The sequence below is a fragment of the Gouania willdenowi genome, unplaced genomic scaffold, assembly GCF_900634775.1.
Source record: "Gouania willdenowi unplaced genomic scaffold, fGouWil2.1 scaffold_177_arrow_ctg1, whole genome shotgun sequence".
Taxonomy (NCBI): domain Eukaryota; kingdom Metazoa; phylum Chordata; class Actinopteri; order Blenniiformes; family Gobiesocidae; genus Gouania; species Gouania willdenowi.
This window is the reverse complement of record NW_021144927.1, coordinates 65,710-88,056: the sequence shown is the minus strand read 5'-3', so window position 1 is coordinate 88,056 and position 22,347 is coordinate 65,710. Positions and strand designations below refer to the sequence as shown.

The 22,347-nt window shown below is 36.9% G+C and overlaps 1 long non-coding RNA gene and 1 pseudogene across 1 annotated transcript; one reads left to right on the top strand and one right to left on the bottom strand.

The window, feature by feature from the left end:
* Positions 1 to 14,679: 14,679 nt before the first annotated feature.
* Positions 14,680 to 16,542, bottom strand: LOC114458760 (sphingomyelin synthase-related protein 1-like; annotated as a pseudogene).
* Positions 16,543 to 20,637: 4,095 nt separating this feature from the next.
* LOC114458756 (uncharacterized) lies at positions 20,638 to 22,128 on the top strand. The gene is made up of 2 exons (XR_003673137.1): positions 20,638 to 20,695; positions 22,018 to 22,128. It is a non-coding gene; the product is annotated as an uncharacterized LOC114458756 (long non-coding RNA).
* The last annotated feature ends 219 nt before the right edge of the window (positions 22,129 to 22,347 follow it).

Below are 22,347 nucleotides of genomic sequence, written 5' to 3'. Positions count from 1 at the left end.
GGTGGCCCCCGCAGGAGTTTGAGCAACAGCGGGAACCATGGTCTTCCTGGCCAGCATGGGGCAACCAGAAGCAGGCGGAGACCACCCTGCTGGGCCCTGTGAAGCGTTGCTGGTGTGAGGGGGAGTGGAGGAAATGCATAAAGTAGGCCGTCTGGCCAGGTATGCGCCAGGGCGTCCCGCCCGAGGGGGCTGGTCTTTTCTTTCAGAGAGAACCAGAGAGGGCAGTGAGTCGTCGCCTCTGAGGCAAAGAGGTCCACTGCTGCTCTGCCAAACGTGGCCCATATCACAGCCACCACCTCTTGGTGAAGTCTCCACTCCCGGATGGAGGCTTCTGACAGGAGAGGAGATCCGCGGCAGTGTTCCCGAGACCAGGAACATGCATTGCCCGGAGGCTCAGGAAGTTGGGGTAAGCCCACATGAGAAGCCGGTGTGCCACCCGCAGACACGTCAGAGATCTGGTGCCGCCCTGGTGGTTGATGTGGTACACAGCTGAGGTATTGTCTGACCGGACGAGAACATGCCGATCTTTCAGAACAGGGAGAAAGTGCCTGAGCGCCAGGAATACAGCCTGAAGTTCCAACACATTTATGTGCTGCCGCTTCTGCTGGGCACTCCACAGGCCCCTGACAGTCCTGGACTGCCACACAGCACCCCAACCCATAAGAGAGGCGTCCGTCTCGACACCCTCCCGGCGGGAGGCTACCCTCCCCATGGGTACACCCGACATTAAGTATTCCCTTCTCCAGGGTCGGAGGGTAAGGAAACACTGGGCAGACACCCTGACCACCTTGTGCCGGTGGCGGCTGGGGTCTAAATGCAGGCTGTTCATCCAAACCTGAAACGGGCGCAGTGTTTGAAGCCCCAGTGCTATGACCATGGATGCCGAGGCCAACATCCCCATGAGTCGCAGGACCAGGCCATACTGCAGGAGGGCGCCATGCTGGAAACGCCGTAGAAGGCCTAGGGTGGCGGAGACTCGCTCTGGAGAGAGGGAGGCCCGTATTACTGATGAATCCAGCACAAGCCCCAAGTACCTCACCACCTGGCTGGGTACGAGGTTGCTCTTGGCATAATTCACCTTGAGGCCTAGATTGCCTATGTGACTGAAAAGAGCAGCAGTGTCCCTCAACACCTGCTCCCGAGTCGGAGAAATGACGAGCCAGTCGTCCAGATAGGGGAGTATTGAAACTCCGCTGGCCTGTAACGGTGACAGAGCAGCTGCCACACACCGGGTAAATATTCGAGGGGCCAGGGATAGCCCAAACGGCAGAACCCTGAACTGATAAACCTTGTCCATGAACATGAAACGAAGGAACGGTCTGTGATGAGGGGCAATGGGAACATGAAACTAAGCGTCTTTCAGATCCACCGTCACCAGCCAGTCTCCTGCTGAGACAGTCCGAAGGACATCTGCTACACGCAGCATATGAAAGGGGAGAACTTTGAGAAACCGGTTCAACCCCCTCAAGTCCAGGATCGGGTGAAATCCGACCTCTTTTTTGGGCACAAGAAAATAAGTGGAGTAAAACCCGCTGAGGCAAGCCTCCGGTTCCACTAGCTCGATGGCACCCTTCCTCAGAAGGGTGACTACCTCATGACGTAGCACAAGGGATTTTATGGGATCTCTGACCACAGTGCGTTTGATCCCGCTGAATGTAGGGGGCCGGCGTCGGAACTGTAATGTGTAACCTCTGGATAGCGTGTACACCACCCAAGGGTCTGTGGTCTGTGTTTCAGAGAGGTTCAGGTTCCGCCCCCCTTGCCCCTTGGGGCTCTGGGGCCCAAGCGGCAATGGTGGTCAATGTCCAGGCAAGCAGGACACTGATCGTGACCGTCCTCTGCCTGAAGGGGGGCCATGCAGGAGATACACAAATGGCAGTCCATTCTTCTCCAATTCTTAAAAATATGAATTAATATTATTAAGTTTTATTAATAATATTATATAAATAACAATTAAACAAATTATTATTATATGAATAACAATTACACAACTATTATTATATGAATAACAATTACACAACTATTATTATATGAATAACAATTACACAACTATTATTATATGAATAACAATTACACAAATTATTATATGAATAACAACTATTATGAATAATAATTATTATGATAATATAATAATTATATACAATAATAATTAAATTAATAATAGTTATATTGATAACCGCCGAGCTGCAGCGTCTTCAATGAAGGAACTTCACTCAGGCCAGCAAGCGCACCAGCCTGGAGTGATCTAGCTGTGCTCCCAGTGAATCTAACTGGAGCAACACCACAAACGCAGCGTGCACACTGCGCGGCGATAACGCACTCAATCACCGGCCGCCGCTTAGCAGCAACGTGCTGGGAGGTCCGCTAACGATGCTAACAGAGCAGCATACAACACAGCAGATTAACCGTAGCCGTTTAATCACTGAAAAGAGACAGCGGCGTAGCCGCGGAGCTACCGAGTCTGAACCAGCACACAATCACAAGGCGAAAAACCACCGATGACATCAAAGTGTACGGTACTCACCACCTCAGGCAGCCCCTGGTAAACTGGTCACTAAGTCCCAGCACCACTTAAGGAAAAACAGCGAGTCGCAGCTTCTAGCGGACGAGAACACTCGAAACGGCAACCTTACGGTTCCAAAGCTACAAGCGACAAGCTGTGAATAGCAACAACCAACCTGCTATCGTTATCCGCAATCGCGAGAAGATAAAAGGAACAGATCACCTGATGACACCGGTAGATATAGACTCCCCGGGTCATCCAGGGGTCACAGGTGACTTTGTTGATTTAATTACTCGACCTGCGCATGCGCGAGATGGAACATCCAGTGCTTAAGCACCGCCTCTGGCGGTCAGTAAGGATGAAATAGAACAACTTTATCCATGGATCTTCTGTAGCTCTGATGAGATGTTTAAATGCTCTGAGCAGGTGAAACTGATTAAAGCTGACTCATGTTTTCACAGAGCGCCACAGCGCTACTTGAGAAATGGACAGAGTTTCACGAACACAGCAAAGTTAAACGGACACTGGTGGCTCTGTGTTTCAGAGTCAGTGATGAATTACGTTGTTTTTTTGTTTTTTTTGGCAATTTTAGACAGCAAGAAAAGCCTGGCGGCCCCCCAGGTCTATAGAGCACTGGGGAAACCCTGACCCACCAGTTGAGAATTGCTGCTCTAAACAACTGACAGTCTGTAGTCGGTCTCCATTTACTACACCAAATATATTAACAAAACATATTTTTCAGTTTTTTGAAGAATTGTCATTAACTTATTCAAATATCATTCTCCTACGTGAAAACAGCAGATCATCAGTATTAAGTCCCTCTCTAACTACTACAGATGAGATGGTAAGAAAATACTGTTTATTGGTTTAAATAGTTTTTATTTGTAATAATCATAAAAAATATTATAACTTATCAATGACTTGATTAACAGTTACTGTAATAGCCTGAAAACAACTGACAGTCTGTATTATATCTCTCTCTATCCACTACAGCAAAGATATTATTAATAATAATATAATAATAAAACACTTTCTGATGCTTTTTATTGATTAAATAACCTTAAATATTGTCATTAATCAGCAAGGACTTCTTTTTAAAAAATCACTCTCGTAGCATAAAAATAACTGACAGTCTTTATTAGGTCACATCTACACACACCTCTTCTACACCAAATATATTTAGAAAAAAACACTAAAATATGGTGATAATAATAATAAATCAACTAAAATATAACCTTTTTTTCATTTAAAAATTATCGTGTCAATGTTTTGAACCCAGTATATCGTATGGTATTCTGCAAATAAAATATGATTAAACATTTGATTTATATTAATTAATTTATAAAACAAGTAAAGGAAACATCTCATTTTCTATATTCATAAAAAGATCATTTATGAAAAGATTTTTAGCTTGTGCTAGTAAGATGATTATTATCATTATGCAGATCTATCCTAGAATTTAATGTAACTAGAGACAGACCTGATAAAGGTAGTTTATGGTTTTCAGGTTAATAGAGTGACCTTTGAATAATTTATTGGTAATAATTACATTATTAATTAGTGATACACTAAAAATCTGACCAAACATGATGTTATAAAGACGTGAGTAAACGACGCAGTCAGTGCACGCTTGTCTAGAAACAGACCAACTTGTCTGTGGACTCGTGGAGCGTCTGTATTTAATACATGTGAGCACTACAGAGTTGATGGAGCAGTAAGTGTGTTTTATGTGTGTGTGTCACTTAGACACTGTAGTTACATGTAGCCCTCCATTAACACAGACCTTTAATACATCACAACTGTACTTGGTCCACGTTATAAACATCATTACTCTGATAGAATTAAATGATGTAATCACAGCTTCAATGCATTTTGTGTTTTAATTAGGGCTGCACCATTTTCACAACAAACCTAATTGCGATTTTTCTGACAGATATTTGATTTACAATTTTTAAAAAGATTTCATACATTTAAAAGCATTTTTTTTTTCCAAATTCTGTTTCCCACATCAATTTTTTAAAATTCCGTTTTTTTAGAAATATTAATGAATTATTTCAGAAAATATTAGTTTTTAACTCCTGTAAGGAAACAAAATACTAATAAATTAAAAAAAAACTTAATTCCTTTTGAGCACAATTATTTTAATTTTGTCATGTAAAATAAGTTTGTAATATGCTGCTCAAATGAATAAATAAATGAATGAATGAATGAAAAATAAAGTAGATATAATTAAAAAGAAGATATAAGTTGTACTGTGAGAAAACAAAATAAAAACTAATAAAAAAGGAAACTATAATTGAACAAAAATGTATGTCAAAAATAAAAATGTAATTTAAAAAAATGAGTAAAATACAATTAAAAGGTAGATATTAGTTGTAGTAACATGGATTATTCCTACTGCTCCTTTTTAATTATTCATGTCATATAAAGATGTATGAGAGCAGCATTAATGTCACTATATTTACCCTCAGGGATCAATGATTTACTGAATCTGATCAGGTTTATTGATTAAGTTTTGATCAACTTAATTTAAATTAACCTAATTTAAATAATCCTAATGACATCATTCCAGACGTAATGATTAAACAAAGCTAAATGTGCAAACATCACGTGTAAGAAGTGTTTTTTCACCACTAGAGGCTAGAATATTTTACAGTATCAGAAGTTATCAATAATCTATGATGATTCATACTCTACAATCACTGGTATTGATGGTCTACAACACAACAACAGAACAACTTTATCCAGATGTTCTGTAGCTCTGATCAAGTGAAGCTGATTAAAGCTGAGTCATGTTTTCACGGAGCACAGCAGCACTATGAGAAACAGACAGAGCTTCACAGACATGTTAAAGTTAAACAGACACTGGTGTCTCTGATGTAGGAGTCAGTGATGATTTGTGTAGTTTTTACCAGGTTAGACGGTGTTTAGGTGGTGTTTGAAACGACTACAAAGAGAAGAGAAAACTGAATAAACTTTTAAAAGCTGAGTTGATCTCACGTCTTACTTGTGTTCCATCCATGTTCTTTCAAGCTGGACAAGCATTGTAGAAAATAAGCTTAACAAGTATCTCGTATGGTATTCTGCAAATTAAATATGATTTAAAATTAGATTTAGATTAATTAATTGATAAAAGAAGTAAAGGAAGTTTCTCACTTTCTACATTTATAAAAAATCATTTATAAAAAGCGTGTGTGATTTCCCTGGTTTAATTCTATGACACATGTGCATGATAAATGTGGTTGTTTTTTTTTTTTTTTTTTTTTTTTTTTTTTTTTTTTTTTTACAAATTTCTATATTTTAGTTTGTTTGGTGTATTTTTCTGTAATGTATGTTTTTTGGAGTCATTGTGTATTTAAAAAAACAAAACAAAAAAGGCCAAGATTCACGGCTCTGCCCTGCAAACTCTGTAAAACTTAACAAAAATCAATGGATGGCTTCTGGTGTCCCACTTCTCTAGATGATCTGCAGTGACTTTAAACCCTGTCAGTGAAACACCCTATGAAAAGTGTTACAATAGGACATTTGTCTCATATTAAATTCTCTTCACTTTGTAGGGGGCGCTAACGCGCCAATATCCATTTTTCCACATTGAGCTGGTTTAGGGCTGGAGGTTTAACAAGTGATTCACAAATGTTTGTTTGGTTCCTTCTCTGTGTTTAATCTCTAACTGTTCTACAGGACTCTGGAAGCCAGAACAAAGTGACACCTCAACGTTCTCAGGACCATGAAGCTCAGCCACAACAAAGAAACAAATCTAAGAGAAAAACTTCAGAGCAAAGAGTTCAACAGCAGAGCCAAGCTGGAGTTAAAGCTAAACATACATGTGACCAGTGTGGGAAGGCCTTTAGCTTTAAACCAAACCTCACTGTACATCAAAGAATCCATTCTGGAGAAAAGCCATTTAACTGTGACCAGTGTGGGAAGGCCTTTAGCTTTAAATCAAACCTCACTGTACATCAAAGAATCCATTCTGGATCAAAGCCATTTAACTGTGACCAGTGTGGAAAAGCTTTTAACCATAAATCTAACTTAATAAATCACAAAGTCGTTCATACTGGAGATAAAAAGTTTGAATGTGATGAATGTGGAAAGACTTTTAGTCAATCTGGAAACCTCAGTAAACATGTTTTCATTCACCGTGGAATCAAAGCTCACAGATGTGAACAGTGTGGAAAGACTTTCACACAAAGATCCTCTTTAAAGCTGCACATGAAGACTCACTCCAGAGCAGAGTTGTATCACTGTGACCACTGTGGGAAAATATATAAACACAAACAAACCCTCATCCATCATCTGAGGTCTCACACTGGACATGAAGTGTGTCCCTGTGACCAGTGTGACAAAGTTTTTACAACATATCAACAGTTACAACTTCACCAAACCAGCCACTCATCAGAAAGACCTCATAAATGTGACACATGTGGAAAATCTTTCAAGAGCAAATCTCACCTTAATCTCCACCAACGAGTTCATGAGAAGAATGTTTTCAGATGTGATGAGTGTGGGAAGACCTTCAGCACTTCATCTGTTCTCCACTCACATCTCTGTGTGGATGGAGACATGGAGCAGGAATCATCTTCAGATCCCAGCGACACACGGATGGTGACGACACCTTCTGGTTCCAGTGTTGGACTGAAGAACCCAGAGATCAGGCTGCACAGGATTCCAACATAAACCTGCTGTCAGCTGGAAAATGGACACCAACAGTTCAGGAAGTTGTTGATCTTTGAAGGTGTGGTCTGAAAGAAAAGATCAATACAATGATCAGTTGGAAAGGAAGAAGTTTCCCTTTGTTCACTTTCTATACAGGATATACATTCTATAGCTTCTGTATTCATACATGATGTATATGAAGAATGATTCACATTATTATTATTATTATTATACACTAATGACAGATTCTCTATCAGGGCTGTCAAACTCATTTTAGTTGATGGTTCAAATACGGACCAGTTTGGGGTCCAAAGGGCTGCAGATTATAGGAAAAACAGCCTTAGTTTATGAGTGAGTTTAATTTTTTGAAATGTAAAATAATTTAGGAAAATTTGTATAACTTTCAAAAATTGAGAGTTCCTGCAACAATTTGAGTTTAAAAATAACTCCCATCATATCAGCATGGGAAAACAGTGAGCTCTACAAATATTGTGGAGTTTACTCAAAATTTTGTGTTTTTAGAGGAGTTGTGATATCTACAACTAAAATAATTTTTAATTTACTCAGTAATTTATGTTTTTTGTCATTTTTACTTTCTCCTGCAGGCTGAATTAGATGCTCTAAAGGGCCGGATTTGGCCCCCAGGCCTTGAGTTGGACACACATTCTATATGAAAGACAGTCTATGATGTCCATCATGTCTTTGTATACTGTACATAATAATCATTAGTAGTTTTTATAGAATGTAGAGAATGTGACTAACATTCTAATAGATGTAATAATCAGATCCTAACTTGTAGATGAATATACATGCTGTGTTAATACAGACCATCTTCATCATGTACCTTTGAATCTGTTTCTTTTCTCTGTGTTTATAAAGGATTCATATTTGTCATGAGTTTTAAATGAGTATCTAATACATCACATAATAGTATTTTCTTGATTTAAGATGTGATGTGTTTTATATAAAGTATGTTTTTCTACAGTTGAAGTGAATGTGATGAAATGGTTCCTGACAGGGAAACCCTGCCTAAAGCCTGTGAATGGATCATGCAGTGTGCTGAATGAATATCAGGGGAAGGGGAGCCCAAAGTGTCCAAACACTCCCATTTTATCACCATATTTACATTTCTATCAACTCTGTGATTACAGCTCATAGATTTATTCTAACTCTGAAATGTTCTTTAATCTGTTCTTTAGCCTGTCCAGCCTTTCTTTAGAACTTACAATGTTCTATGTAACCATGATAAATCCTAAAGTTCTTCTTAAATCTTCCTTCTGACATAAAGTTTGAATCAATGTAAATGTAATGATATCAAATGTCCAGTGAAGCTTTGTTCCTTTAAATAAAGACGTGTTATTGTCTGTGCTGGATTTCTTTGAACAGAGAAACATGTCAGAGAGAGGGAGAGCTTTTCATTGGATAGCACATAATCCTCCATCAAACACACATGGTTCCCATGAGAAGAACATCCACTGGATGGATCTAAGAACAGGAAGTGAAGGTTCCTCTGGAAACTGAGTGTTTAGTGAAGCTGAAGGAGTTTAAAAATAGACTTTTAGAGTAACTGCTGCTTTCACATCCAGTCATGATGTCTTTCTGACAAATTCTGATAAAATGAGTCAAACAAGTGCAGAATTCTTTAGTTTGAGATTGTTTCTACATTAATAAGGCATTTTATTTAAATGTAGTGTTGTATCAACATCTGAGACAGTGAAAGACTTCATGTTTTGGTTCTAGAAGGATATGAATTATTCCCAATGAACAGCACTGATTAAAAGGGGGCGGAGTCTCCCTGTATGTGGACTCAGAGTGGAGGTGTGTCCAGGTTAATCACATGTCTAAGTGTGTAAATGAATATAATATAAAGTTGTATATACAGAACACCAGGGTGGTGCATTGACACACTGAAGAACACATTAGCTGACATGTTTCATAACTCTGATGATTCAATAAAATACAAAGTGTTTGGAGTGACTTCATTATTAATATTATGAATCCAAACAGACACATAAAGACTTGTGATGTTATACATCAATGTACAGCTGTGGCCTGTTCTTAGTCATTCTAAAGCCAAGCAGAGTCACATTAGACACTGACACATCCATCATTAACATTTGGACACATTCAGCTGATTGGAAAGTAGATGGAGGATTATTTAGAAGTGATATCAGTGAACAGCTTCCAGTTACAAACCAGAGCTGGGCTTAGATCTATCAATGTGATCATCCAAACAATGTCTATGATGTCTTAACTTTTTTTGTTGATATATTTTGTTAATACATATTTCATGAGTAATATAGTTGTCTTTGTCACATTTTATTTGACATGAGTAAATAAACTAGTACAGTGACTATCAGAAGTATGTATTCATATAGTTGGAGCTTTAGTAGAGTCATCATTTATGTCCAAATGAGTATGTGTTTGAAGGTTGGATATACAAAGAGGTGTACTGTACATACTCTGTACTCTGTAGTGTTATAAATGGGTTTATTTGCAGGTGCAAAATAAAATAGCATGTGTGATTTCCCTGGTTTAATTCTATGGGACATGAACATGATAAATGAGTTTGTTTTTTTTTTTTTTTCTTTACTCATTTTTATATATTTTTTTGTTTGGTGTATTTTTCTGTAATGTATGTTTTTTTTTATGTGTATTTTTGTATCTTTCTGTTGTGTTTTTGTGCATTTTTTGTATGATTATTATTATTTGCCTTTGTAGTGTGATTCTGGAGTCATTTTGTGTATTTTTGTGTAAATATTTAGTTTTGTGTATTTAGGGTCAATTTCATATTTTTGCTGTCGTTTGGTGTATTTTTCTGTAATGTATGTTTTTTTGAGTCATTTTGTATATTTTTGTGCATTTCTGTTATAATTTTGTGTAAATATTGTTTAGTTTTTTTGTTTTACATAGTTTTGTGTATTTTTGTATTTCTAAATTTGACATAAAAAGCTCCAAGCTCTTCAGGCAGATGTTGCCAAATGTGTGAAAATAACACAGATGTTTGCTGATGGCTATGGTGGAGCTTCATCTTCAGCAGCATCTGAAGCGTCCACAGCCCACAGGTGATGATGGTGGAGGTGGTCGTCAGGTGGATGAGGGGAAGGGGAAACAGGAGGAGGAGAGACCTCCACAGGTGAGAGTGGAGGGAATCTGAACTACAGCTAAGAAGTGATGAACTGTCGTCTACCTGGGTCAGATATCAATCAAGACTGGGTGTCATTTATTTTTGTTGTGCTTGCTAACTTTAACACAATCAGTCGTTAGAAGTAGGATGTGAGCCCGCCCCCTTTTTGTTTACATGTGTTTACTCTTTGAGTAGCTATATGTGTGCCACAGGCATGTTTATTGTTTTATTTACAGGGTCACTGAGAAGAGTGAACTGTTGAGAAAGTTATTTTGTAGCCTGATGAGGTAAAATAAAATGATCAAAAACTCATTATAATGTATCAGATTACATTAGATTAAACTTTACTGTCATTGCACAAAGTACAGTCCAGAGAAAACGTTTTGCATCTAACTTGAGAGAAAAACAAGTAAAGAATAAGAATTAGTGCATCTTAATAAGTCTTAATATATAAGACACTAGGTGGAATAAATATAAGAATGAGGTATTGTTTATACAAACAGCTGTTTTCTTCCAGCCTTAACCTCTCACTGTCTCTTATAGGATGATGTCACTCATTTTTGGGAACCTGTCGTTGTTTCCTCTCAGTAAGTACTGTATAGAATACATGATTCAGCTATTTTTCTAGAGTGAACATATCATTACTGTGATCATCTGATCAAGTCCATCAGGTGTTTATTTCTCACCTTTCTCTGTTTGTCTCCTTACACTTTTTAAAGGTTGCCATGTCTGTGTTACTGCTGTGGAGGTCTAAGGTGACTGTTTATTGATGTGGTGACTACATAGTCTGTGAAAATATCACTTAATCACAATCTGTAATTTATACATTTTATTATTCATCTCATCTCATGTTCCTCTGTGTCCTGTTTTCAGGATCCCATCATATGTTGTTCATTGTTTGTTCAGGAGGTTCCTCTAAGTAAATACTGTATAGAGTTGATGACATTTTTCTAGATACCAGTACTGTGATCATATGGCCATCAGGTGTTATTCTTTCTCACATTTCTTTCTTTGTCTCCTTTCACTTTTTAAAGGTTGCCATGTATGAGGAAATATTCTGTGTTGATGTGCTGATGTGGTGAATAAATAGTCTATGAAAATATCACTAAATCTGTCATTTATTAATTTTAATATTCATCAATGATCATGTCTCACTTCTATTCCTCTCTGTCCTAATATCAGGATCCCATTATATGTTGTACATTGTTCAGGAGGTGAACCAGACCAAGCAGCTTTTAGGTTTCTGTTAAGTACTGTATAGAATAACAGGACTGGGAGGATGGTGTAGGTTTAAGTTTATTAGACATGTACATTTACACCAACAAGACAGTTTATAAGCATTATTACAATAAAGTTTGTTTTCATTCAGAATACAGAAACAAAGTCAATAATTTACTAAGAGAAAAAAAAAGAGAATATTATGAAAAACAATTAAAAGAGAATAAAAACAAAAACAAAAAATTGTGGGAAATTATAAACAGCATAACCATGCGCAAAAGCACAGAAAAAAATGCAGACCATTTTATAATAAACAATGTAAAAGAATACAATAAAAACATAATAGCACAAGAACTCAACAGTTTTTTCATAAATACTGGAAAAAACACGGAGAAAGGGATTAATAAACACCCAACACTTAAATGGAACCATTTTGACAATGAGAAGAAAGACATTAATAAGTACCTTGTACTTGAAGAAGTAACAGAAGCAGAGGTGGATAGAATAATCACAACCTGTACCTCAAAAAAATCTAGAGACGTTAATAATCTAACTATGAGTCTAATAAAAACCATAACAGCTGAAATAACCCCACCATTAACACATATAAGTAACCTATCATTTAAGAATGGTGTTTTCACAGAAAAAATGAAAATTGCAAAAATCAGACCGATTTACAAGGGTGGAGAAAAATGTAATTTCACTAATTATCGACCTATATCAATATTACCACAATTATCAAAAATTCTGGAAAAACTGTTTATGAACAGACTCGACAAATTTATAGAAGACAATAATATACTACATGAAGGACAATATGGATTTAGAAAAGGACGTTCAACAGCAATGGCTATAATTGACATCACAGAGAATATAAGAGAAGCATTAGAAAAAAAACTATTTGTATTCGGAATTTTTCTGGACCTAAAAAAAGCCTTTGACACAATTAATCATGATATTCTAGAAGAAAAACTTCAAAATTATGGAATAAAGCACAACGCCTTAAAATGGATTAAAAGCTATATGACAAATAGGAGACAATATGTTGACTTTGAAGAACACACATCAAAATGCCAAACCATACAATGTGGTGTTCCACAGGGTTCAATTTTAGGGCCAAAACTGTTCATTTTATACATAAACGATATTTTCAAAGTCTCAAATTGTCTCAAACTAACGTTGTTTCCAGGTGACACAACCATTCTATGCTCAGGCAAAGATATTAAAACTTTAATAGAGTCAACAAATGATGAACTATCAAAAATTCAAACATGGTTAGATGTAAATAAATTAGCCCTAAACGTCAGTAAAACAAAATTCATCAAATTTGGAAAGAGAAAAAAAACAGGAGATATAAGACTGAAACTAAACATGGAAATAATAGAACAAGTAAAAGAATATAGGGTTCTAGGAGTGTGGATGGACGACAAGCTGACCTGGAAAAAACATATACAAATAGTTCAAAACAAAGTTGCTAAAAGCAGTTACATCCTATGGAAGCTTCAACAAATCCTACATACCAAATCACTTAAAACAATCTATTCTTCATTCATAGCATCACACTTAATTTACTGCTCTGAAATATGGGGTAATAACTACAAAACGTATCTTGAACTACAAAAAAAAGCTATAAGAATTTTACATAAAGCACCACACAACGCACACACAAACGAACTATTCGAGAAGGCAAAATACCTAAAACTGAGAGAAATAATACACTACAACACACAAATACACGCATTTAGGGCCTCATCTAAAAAACTACCACATCAAATACAAAAATGTTTCACATACAATCTAAATTCCTATGACTTCAGACATAATAATGTGTTCAGACCAAACAGGATAAAATCTAACGTTGGTAAACATAGTACTGTGTATAGAGCCATGAATCTCTGGAATAACCTTGACGCAGAGACACAACAATCCGTAAATCTGAAAGTATTTAAGGAGAAAACACGGAGGATATTTCTACACACATACAGATCTCAAGTCAACTCCTCATCGAACTCTACAGCGACGACATGGAACTCATCAACTGGTCACTGAGCGCCATTGACAAAATCTTCACGACGAGGCAATTACTACAGCACGAACCAGCGTGTCCAAAGGACACATACCCGAGTGGATACGTCATGGCACAAGGGAGAAGCCAGATGCTCTGTCTCTCTCTACTGACGGTGGAAGATGTGGAGGACATCTATCTGCTAGGGGTCATGATCTTTGGCCTGCTAATGACGTGGGTATGGATATGTGCATGTGCCTTTCTGATGGATCGTAAGCTGAGGTGACTTTCAGAGGATATGAAGGTACTCCGAAAGAAGAAGAACTTTTCGTTTGGAGAGTTGGAGGAATGTAAACAACGACTGGAAAAGAAAGCTCGAGGAGATACGGAGAAAAAGGACAGTGAGGAGGAGTAACAACAGGAACAATGACTGAGACGAGAACGCATCACATAAAAAAGGACAAAAAAAACGTTAATGAAAAGATGAAATTATGAAGATGAGAATGTTTGACAAGGGAAGAAACGAAGTTTGATGTAAAATTATCTGTGTTCAAATCAGGGGACGGATCTGGATAAGCATAATGCTTTTTTCCGTCGCCCTTTCAGGCATGCAAAGGACAAAAAAAAAAACAATGATGTGATTTTGCTCTGAATGTCAAAATGAATTTCTGTGTTTGCAACCATGTCGGAAATGAACTGAATAAATAAATAAATAAATAAATTTAAAAAAAATTATTAGTCTTTACACTGGATTGAAAAAAACGATGATTTTTGAACTAACAAGGGTGATATAATCATTCAAATGTAATGGTTGATGTTAGAGGTGTGCATTGCCATGATTCTTATGATAAGACTCACAATTTGACAATATGATGCAATATCAATGATTACAAATTTTACATTTTCAAGTACAAAATGCTATGAAATACATTTTCAACTTGTGAGAACAAGTACCAATAAATGGTATCTCACTGTAATTCAATTACCAATATCAAAAACAAGTGGTATGTTCATCAAACTGTCAAATTACATTTGAATTTTTGCTTCTGTTAAGTTCTTAAATTCAAAGTGACCACATACATCTATAAAAGTGCTAGTATGTTTTATGAAAATACATTTAAAGCTAAAATGAATTGAGGAGTGAGGTAGTTTAACAAGGTCTGATGAGGTTCACTGACACCTAGTGACCAGGCATTTACGTGCTACGCAGATGTTAGCGCAATTAAATGGGTTTTATTTGTTAAAAAACATGATAATGAAAAAAAATTGATTCAGACATTTTTTGGATCAATGCGACAATCGTGCGGGGAAATATCACGGTACTTCACCAAATCCATATTTTCTTAAACCCTTAGTTGATGTGTTCCTAGAAAACTGTGCAGTTAATTATTTAATACAAGCTGCAAAAGAAGACTGGGTCAGGGTTTCCCTTCATTTGAAATACATTTGAATTCTAAGCCACATTCAGCTGTGTGCATATAATATGGCTCTTTTTTTTTGTCTTTAAACATCACAGGCTTCACATGATTACCAAAAAACAACAAACTAGTCCATGTTTCCCTTTAATACACACCCATGAGTGTTTACCTGAGCTGTAAACAGTAATATAACCACGAGGTGAGGCCTTTTATCTCTGCCAACACACACTGCTGCTGGCTTTGAAATCATCACTTCTTAAACCAAGGTGATCCATGAAAAGCTTAAATCTGCTCACAAACACTGGGTCTCACACTGAAGTAGGTCATTTAAAGGAGAAAAACTAAATAGAGGATTATAATAGAGCTGGGCCATATGGACCAATAATCATATCTCAATATTTTTTCTCAAAATGGCGATATACAATATAAATCTCAATATCAAATAAAGTCAAACCAGAAAGACAATTCAGGGTTAAATTTGCTGATTTAAAATGCCACACAGACTAAAACCACATCACGTGCTTTAAGATTAGTAACAAAAAATAAGTTGTAATGTGCGTGTATCAAACATGGGGAACTAGCGTCCCCCAGAAGTAAATACACAAATGACAGCAAAAGATACAACACGAATACACAAAAGGAGTAAAAACAAAATACACAATTTATTAACAAATGGCTGCACAATATGTGCCACTGTTGGCTTTTTCTCCTATAAGGGACAGCACGTGTGAGTGAGTTCTGTAGTGTGGTTTGTTTAGGGAAAAGTCTGGGTTTGGACGCACTCAGAAATGAATCTAACTTTGCTTTTCATGCTGTTCTGAGAAGTCGTGTCTCCTAAAACTATTATTTTAATACAAAATAAGCTATAAAAAAGATAAAGGCAATATTGTTATTTTCTACATTGCCAAAATAAAGAACTCGATAGATCTTGAATCTCGATATATTGCTCAGCCCTAGATAATAACAGAACTTGCAATAAATTCGTTGATACATTGACAGTTGTGGGAAAAAGTGTTTTATTTTGTATTATTTTGCTGCTGATTAATGGTGATGTTATTGTTTTTTCTTTGTTTTACTTGAACACACATACCTGTCGAGGAAAAAATCAGGCAGAGGAGGGTACGTGCGCATGTCTGGCACCCTCTCGTGCACGATGACCATGACAAAGGACGTGAATCCGAACACAAACACCACGTAGATGGAGCTGAGCACGGTCTTCCAGCACTCAGGATCCAGTCTCCTCATCTGCTGCTTGTACTTCCCGTTGGTGTACTGGTGGTAATCCTCTCCTACTGGTGCAGTCTCTGCTGGACTCTCCGTTACAAAGCCAGTCCAAACTGCCTCCTGAGCCACTGGGAGAGTGGGCGTCAAAGGGTAACACAGCTACATTGTTCTTCTGCAGCTTGCGGATGGACACCATCAGCCTCTTGATGTCGCCCAGAACCTTGAGCTCCAGCGGTGGCGAGCGGAGGTCGTACTCTGTGAGGGCGAGGAGGCTGGTGCCATCCAGTCGATGTCTGTTACATAAAAGTCCAACGTAGTCGCAGAAACCCTCTTCCCTCAGCCACTTAGCCACGTGTTTAGGCGTCCAACGTCGGACGCTCAATGCGGCCATTTCCTCCTCACTCACACAGCTAGAGAGGGACAAACAAACATGTTTTAACTAGAAAAAGCAGATATTTACTAGGGTTTACACCGATCTGATCGGCTATATTGAATCGGTTGATAGTTTGCATTTTATGCACATAATGTGATCAGCTGTAATGTCTTAATTTGCCGATCCGATCAATGACGTCATTGTCGTAATGAAACTTCTGTAGATTGTTTTATCATCTCATTTACACTGAAGAGTTGTTTGCTTTACGTGACACAGCTCTATAGTATTTCACTCACTTTTGTGCACAAAGGTGAAAATCTATGCGATAACGGCGAAAATGTCTCTGGTTGAAGCAAAGTGGCTGAGCACCAGACTTCCTCCCCAGTCTACTGGGTCTGAAAGTGGGGACAGCGTCTGCTGTTTGTGTGTGTTTGTATATATAAATGTGTGTGTGTGTGTTTTGTTTATTCATCCATGCACTCACACTTACTTTAGCTTTTATACCGGAGACTTCTGTTCCGTTTCAGGGTGATGGTGGACACAGAAGCGTGTGCGCATGCTAGGGATGCACCAAAATATCGATGCAATACATTGCGATATTTCGTCTTGCGGTACGTTATCAATACACTGGTGCCAAATATCCATATTTCTATTATTTCCATTTTCCTTTTATGTAAGTATTAATAACCATAAGTTAAATGTTCTCAGGTTTTCAAGTTTATAAATAACAAATTGATATTAGTATTAGCACTAAGATGTATGAGCAGTAGGGATGTAACGATTAATCGTAAGGCAGTTAAAAATCGATTCATAGGTATCACGATTGACAACGATACTTTGAAAATTGAATCGCAGTACTTTTTTTAAACAGCAGAGGGCGCTACATATTTATCCCTTCTCTTGTCCAGCATTGTACCGGCGGGCAGAATCTGCTACTACTTTCTTTCTGGCCGCCTTCTACTCTTACATGTTAATGTTACATGTTAATGAATGATTTATTGCCTCTTTAGCACCGAAAGAATATCTGTAATATTACGTGAATATCTGTAAAACTCACGTTTTTCTATTAGCTCTGTCAGCTAGCACGTATCATCTCTTCTTCACCGCACAGAATAGCTGCATGGCAACCGGCCACTGGGTTACCAGCGCCCTCTGCTGGTCCAAACAAATATCTGACGGTTTTTTTTGGTTTTTTTTAAAGTCCAATTGTTAAGGCACAAAATACATTTTCAGTTGCACTTTTAAAAAGAAAAAGAACTATTATGTAGTTTTGTATTGTTTACTATAGAACCAGAATTTAAATTAATAAGCTTCTTCTTCATTTGTATTACTCCTTTATTTATTTCAAGATTTATTTTTAGTTAAATTGCATTGATTTGCATAGTTTATCAAGGGATTGTTTTGACAATAAAAAATAAAAGGAAGATAATACAGTATTTTCTAGTTTTTTCCCCCAAAAAAATAAAGGAATATTTTTCAGTCATCATTTGACTACAGTCCCATTTTGTAAAATAAATTGTGAAAAAATCGTATCGTGAATGGAATCGTATCGGGAGTTGAGTGAATCGTTACATCCCTAATTACTAGACATTTCCCATTTGAATTTTGGGCGACCCCACATGGGGCCACGACCCCAAGGTAGAAAAAAACTGGACTAGACTAAAAAAGAATGTTTGACTTTCATTATGCCCACATTAATTATTAAAGCCCTCTAAGATCATTCATTTAATTATTTTTTTGGGATAAATTATAATAATCCCAACTAGACCAGAGATAAAATAAAATAGAATGAAAAATCAAATTAAATAATATTTACATAACAATTTAATTATGTTTGTTTCATTCAAACATTATTTCATAAATGTGATTTTTTTTTTCAACCCACAACAGAATAAAGCATTTCTTTATTTAAATGTATCCAATACACTTGATTTTGTTTCGTTTATTTATTCAAACAAGTTAAAACAAAAACAAAAATACATAAAATATACAAAGTACTCAGGCAAAAAGCAAAAACAAAACTCTATAAAGAATGCAGGATGAAGTTAATAACACTTAAAAATAATAAAGTCCTCATTCATTAAAAAAAAACAACTCAGATTTTAGGAGCGTGTGGACGTCTCTGTGTAGTTGGTGTCACAGTAAACACTGCTCAGCATTGTATCCACCATCATTAAATGTAACACACCTGTATTTCACCTCCTGGTGAAACAGAGGAGAGATGAACACCAGCTTAGAGGACAGACTGACAGACCAGCTACGACAGTAGAAACACCTTTAAAACACGTCCCAGGAGAACAAGGACTACAGAGAAGAGCTAAGAATCATGGGACATGTAGGATTTTAATGAAAACTACTACATGGTGGTGTTCTCCAGTCTGTAAGCTCTGAGGAGAACAGACTGTCTGCTCTCCTCAGAGCTTATATACATGGACAGTTATTACATACACACAGGCAGCATCAGGGGCAGCTAAAGGGCTGCAGGGGTCCTCAGGTAAAGACTGGAGCATCCGTCCAGATCGCCTGTATTAAATAGATGGTGAGACTGATGTATGTCTTTCTGGATTATTCAGATTAAACAACCCGTGAACATCTGGAAGTCCCTTTGTGTCCAAGTGTGCAACAATTATTACGATAGTATTGATTAAAAAATGAAAAAACAACAGAAAATCTCCCTACGTTGCTGAAAACAGAGCGTAGGGGGCTCCATCACTACAACATTGGGGTCCCCTACACTCAACAGCACTGGAGAAAACCCTGGGAGCAGCTGCAGGATAATCCACAACACCAGTGAACAGGTGAGTTAATAAAATCTCTTAATAAGGGGCATGGAAGTGAAGTTGAATGATTAATAACAGTAAACAGTTTAAGCAGCTTTCATTCACTGTTTATCACTGTTGAACATATCAATAGTACCATCTGATGGATATCCACAATCTAGAAGTGATGCTGATTGGCCCCAAACACAGTCAATACAGGGTCACAATGAGTCTGTGTATCTGGTTTAGTTAGTGTTCAATGACGTGTGAAAGTCAAAGTGAGTCAGGTCACACAGAGAGGAGAGGGTGAACAATTAACCACCTGCACCTGTGCTGCCTTCACTCAACCTGGGATTTTCTGCCTCCTGCTAATGGTTGAATATATTCTACTGTAAAGAGGAGACTTTGATAAAGAAGTGTTTTAGATCAAACTAGTTCAGCTCTTTCTGATCAATCTAAGCACTCTTCTAACCTGGATATCAGGGATCATATGTTAGGGTTTCCTATAGAGACTCTATTTTCCCACACTCTCCTGGGGAAAGTGAATGCACCTCATAATGAAATGCAGAGCAGCTGATGGAGAAGCTGTGAGATGTTACAGAAGCTGAGCTAACATGCTAATGAACCCTTGTACACTCCTTTAACTTTACATACACTTGTACACTTCATGTACACAAATGTTCCATCTCATTAAAGTGCAATAAAAATGTACTGCATGAGTATTTTTTTTTACTTCTACTGCATCTCTTCAACTACTTCAGAACTATCCATAGATATACAATTTATTATCATTTTCAAACCCTTTATATGTTTGTATGAACTTTTTCATAATGAGAACCCCTGATATTTTAAACAGCAAAAACACAATATATGAGATATCTCCAAAAAATAAGGTGCAAAATGAAACATGTTTGATGATTTTAATGCATTATTATTTTTGGCACAAAGACAGTTTTAAAGAAAAAAATAACACTTGTACTCCTGTCTACAAACCTCTGTCTCATAAAAAGGCAATAAAAATGTAATCCATTAATATTATTTTTGTTTCCACTGCATCAGATCTTTTCAACTACTGCAGAACTATCCATAGATATACAATTTATTATCATTTTTAAACAATTTTTATGTTTGTTTGAAGCGTTTGTCACGAGAACCCCTGATTGATTCAACAGGAAAAACACAAAATATGCGAGAGGGGTCCAGCTGCAGCTCCTCCATGCCCCTGGCCCGGAAGCTAACCCTCCATATATGGGTTCCTGCACAGCAGCTTTTCTCCTGAAGGTGGCAATAATGCAATATTTTGGGTGCCAACTGCCGTCAACAACCAAAGAAGAAGAAGCTACTCTTCTTCTTTTGTTAGACGAGACAGTAGTGGTACACGTGTTTCTCGGAACAGCCGTGCTCAGAACATGGTAAGTAAATAGTTTTGTTTATGTTAAATTATCAATAAAATTATTAATTTTCAACATTCGCGGTGTTCAGACGAGAGGGGTCCAGCTGCAGACTATTATTAGTTTCTTCAGATGATCTGTTGATGTAAAATACAATCACAACATTAGCACAAAGCATTTTTTTTAAATGAGGCTGAGCTAACGTGGGCTATTTTTCTTTAAAATAGGTACAATTTTAAAGCTTAATATTATGTCATGCCATTGAAATTAGTCGCAAGGGTTAATTTTGATACCAGTAGATTGTAATAACAGTCGTAATCGAGTGTGTTTTTATAATAACGGTTTCACAGTTTACCCTGGGAAATAAAACAATATCGTTTGAGTTATTATTGTATTAATGTGTCCATTTAAAAAGGATGGCATGGTTTGTCTTATTTAGCAGAGATTCGTCATAATGTAAATTGAAACTGTACACATTTCAAATGTAGATTTGAAGGTTTTGTGTCGATTGTTACATAGAAATCATTCTCTGACCAAATTTTGTTATAAATCCGTGTATCATATTTCATATTTGCCAAAGTACGTGACCCAGAAGTGTACTCTCATCCAGTTTGGTATGATAAGATCACTGCTTCCAACTGTGCATCAGAAACGTGTCCTTTTCACTTTAGCTGGTGTTGGACACAGAACCTCCTCACAGACATTTAGGAGGATTTAGAGACTCCTAAGTGTTGCAGAGCTAAAGATATCACAGAATGTTTAACGCTTTACTTCCGGGTCACGTTCTTTGACCAATCGGTGATGGAGAAAATGAATAAAGGTGTTTGTTTTTCATTTTTTGTTTTCTGTACTGAAGCAAAAGAGCTTGAATTTGAAAAACAAGGCGTTTTTTGTTTTTTTCATTTTGGTTTTGGAAACAAATATCAAATAATGAGTGTTTTTTTTTTTTTTTCATGTTTTTGTTACATAACGATGAATGAATGATACACGGATTCGTGTACCCTTTGTTCTTTGGTTATTTAGTTTTAAAACCAAATTTAAAAAATAAGGATTGTTTTTCTGTTTTATTCATTTAAAACCAGAAACTGGAAAACCAAATTCCCCAAAAAAACAAAAAAAGATGCATTTCTGATTCGTTTTAAGATAATCAAAATACCAATGGTAACATATTGTTGTTTTTTTTTTAAAAGTACCTTTGATTCTACATCTAGACCGGAAAATATCTGGTTTTGAAACAAAATAACCGAAGAATTATTGTTGTAGAATTAAAGCAACTTTTTCTAAATGAACCTTGTTCACTCACTGATGTTAATGTTTTAAACGTTTTTTTTTTTTTTTTTCAGATGCACGTTTCAATTTTCAAAAAAGACGTCAAACCTGAGGTGAGCTGCTGTACAATGTGCTGCAAGCAGTATCACTGCCCCATTTGCCCAAAACTACAGTCATTTAAGTTATTTAATATGGAGAAGCACTTTGATGTCCATGTGCAAAATACAATAACATTTTAAGGTAAGATTCACATGGACGCAGACAGCCTATTGTGTAAATGCACATCTGATATCAATGCTGATTAAAAAAATGATCCTATTAGTTCTACAAGTTATTTTTGTCCTTGTTCTATTCTTTGTCTGTAGTAATCATTTTATTTTGCTTTTATTTGTTTTAGATACTGT